Genomic DNA, 3245 nt, shown 5'->3' on the forward strand with positions numbered 1-3245 from the left:
GAACATAGCTCTGTTTCTGAAGACCAAATCACAAATATCAGTGTGGTTTGTCGCATGTGCCTGAAGATACGTGTGCTATTGCACAAGCACTTTATTTGTTAGGTGACCACAAGTAGTAAAAGTACATTAGCAATGATATCTAAAAGGCACAATATAATTGGAGAGAATACACAGACAAATCTAATAATAATAATACAAGTCTGATGGGAAAATTAACATAATATCGGTAAGATCACAGAGAAATTGATTCTGATAAGGAAAACCTGTGGGAGATTTCTCAGAAAAAGTCCAGGTGTAAGTTTAAGTAAGAGAAAGAGGTTAATGGGCAGCAAAAGAAAGAGGAGTTCCTGTTTCATGTAGACAGAATCATATGAATGAAAGGACAGTCATAGAAGTTCAAGGTAAAGACAGTAATTTGATGTGGTTCTTAAAATCACCTCTAGTACAGAGACAATAACAACAAAAACCAAAATGGTGCTGAGGATAGTGCCTTAGAAAATAAAAGACCTTAAAGAGATTCCTTTCCATGAGCAGTGAGCAAGCTGACTTTTTTTCTATCATAGAGACTTACTCTTTGTAGTTAAGATTCCAACAGACACCAGGAGCACCAAGCTGATGATTCCCAGACCCGCTGAAATTAACTTCCATGAAGGCCGTGGGGCAGAATAGCCTATTAGAAAGAGATCAGTAAATTGGTTCAACATTAGCTTCTATGTGCTTATTCACTGTTCTTTAATTTTTTTCAGTTATAGTTTACATTCAGTATTATTTTGTATTAATTTCAGGTGTGCAATATAGTGGTTAGATAATCATATACTTTACAAAGTGCCGCCGCTAATAATTCCAGTACCTACCTGGCACCATACATAGCTAATACAATATTATTGACTGTATTTCCTATGCTGTGCTTTACATCCTCAAAACTATTTTGTAACGACCCATCCCTTCACCTTTTTCACCCATTTCCCTCACACCCTCCTCTCTGGCCACCATCAGCCTCTTCTCTGTGTCTATGAATCTGTTTCTGTTTTGTTTTTGAGTGTTTCATAGTCAAACTCCAAAGACATGTCTATAGGCCTTATCTGGCTGCCAATTCATGTTGTAAAACTATTCTTGAGTTAATGGTCTTGCTATTAATCATACCTAATAATAGACAAATATGTAAATTGACCATACCTCCGCCAAGCCCAGAGCCAATCAGAGTGAGTATGCAAATTAACCCAACAAAGATGGAGGTTAATTTGCATACATAGGTGCCCAGCAGCCTGGGTCCCGGGAACTTTCTCAGCACCCAGGTCACTCTGAGGTAGGCCCCTGTGGGTCCTGAGCAATCTGGGAAGGGCCTGAGCCAGGGGGCTCCTGGGCAGGGGCAGAGTTGGGCGATCAGAGGGAGCTGGGAGTCCCCTGCCCAGGCCCCAGGCCAGAGGCTTGGGGCCTGGGCAGGGGCGGAGCTGGGCGATCGGAGGGAGCTGGGGGGTCCCTGCCCAGGCTCCCAGGCTTTAGGCCTTGGCAGGGGTGGAGCCGGTGATCATAGGGAGCTGGGGGGCCCCTGCCCAGGCCCGGAGGCTTTAGGCCTTGGCAGGGGTGGAGCCAGAGATCAGAGGCGATGGGTATGAACTACAGAGGAAATACCTTTTCTGACAGCTCATTGGCTAAGCTCCCTGTTTGCCACTGGTAATATTCTTAGAAACTTGAATATAAGAATCCAAAAAGGTGATCTAGGGTTTTTCCACCACACTCCTGGAGAAAAAAAGGAAGGTCCACTGCTGGAGGGCTAAGAAATGTCATATCCTGCCCTAGCCAGTTTGGCTCAGTGGATAATGCCTAGGCTTGCCGACCGCAGGGTCCGGTTCGATTCTGATCAAGGGCAGGCTCCACCCTGGCTGGGGCCCAGGACAGGGCTCATGCAGGAGGCAACCAATCAAAGTGTTCCTCTCACTTTGATGTTTCTCTCTGTCTTTCCCTTTCTCTTCCACATTCTCTAAAAATCAATGGAAACATATCCTCAGGTGAGGATAAAAAAATAAATAAAGAAATGGCATATCCTATGAAAGACACATCTTGAAAATGCCTAAAGAAAGTTGTCATTTTTTCATGGTGAAGGGACTGGAGTCCGTGTTGATGAAAACACCTTGGTGGCTGTGGTGACTGGCAGTGGCTGCAGCAGCGGGGTGATGGGGCTGGTGCCTTCCCCTGATCAGCCTGGTCTCCTCAGTAGGACTTCCCCTGAGGGCTCCCAGTATGTGAGAGGGGGCAGGCTGGGCTGAGGGACGCCCCCCCACCCAGTGCACCAATTTCGTGCACCAGGCCCCTAGTTTTAATATAAATGCAAAAATGAAAATATCTATTCTCTTTTTAAAATAAAAATTTTAAAAGTTATATGCAATACTTTTATTCCACTAGAAAATGTGAGAACAGATAAAAAAAAAAAATAAAAAGACAATCACTGCCCTAGTGGGTTTGGCTCTGTGGATAGAGTGTCGGCCTGTGGACTGAAGGGTCCTGGGTTCAATCCCGGTTAAGGGCACATACCTAGGTTGCAGGATCCTGGCTCTGGTTGAGAGCATATGGGAGGCAACCAATCGATGTGTCTCTTTCACATAGGAGTTTCTCTCTGTCTCTCTCTCTTCCTTCCACTTTCTCTAAAAATAAATGGAAAAAAAAATCCTCTGCTGATGAAAAAAAAAAAAAGGAAAAGAAAAGAAATCCAACCACTAAGTATTTCACACAGAAGCACTCCACCATCATTTTTCTTGACTGTGTCTATTTTACCTAGTTAAAGCCATTTTTACTGTTTTAACAGGCCATGACGTTTCTAATAAATGTAATATTATGTTGACCGCATAATATTCACTCTCATGTATATATCATCATTTTTTACTATTCTTCTCTATTCAGACATTGAGATAATTTGTATAGGTACAATGCAGTCCCTATCACAATGGAATATTTTACAGTAGAACAAGCAATCCTAGAATTTGTATGAAGCCACAAAAGACCCCAAATAGGCAAAGCAATCTTTTTAAAAAATGTTTTCATTGATTTTAGAAAGAGAGGCAGGGAGAGAGAGAGAGAGGGAGGGAGAGAGAGAGAGAGAGAGAGAGAGAGAGAGAGAGAGAGAGAGAGAGAGAGAGACATTGATGTGAGAGAGAAACATCAATCACACTACCAGGGATCAAAACCACAACCTGGGTATGTGCTCTGACTGGGAATCAAATTGGCCACCTGTCAGTGCATGGGACAAA

This window comes from Plecotus auritus (genome assembly GCF_963455305.1).
Source record: "Plecotus auritus genome assembly, chromosome: 3".
Taxonomy (NCBI): domain Eukaryota; kingdom Metazoa; phylum Chordata; class Mammalia; order Chiroptera; family Vespertilionidae; genus Plecotus; species Plecotus auritus.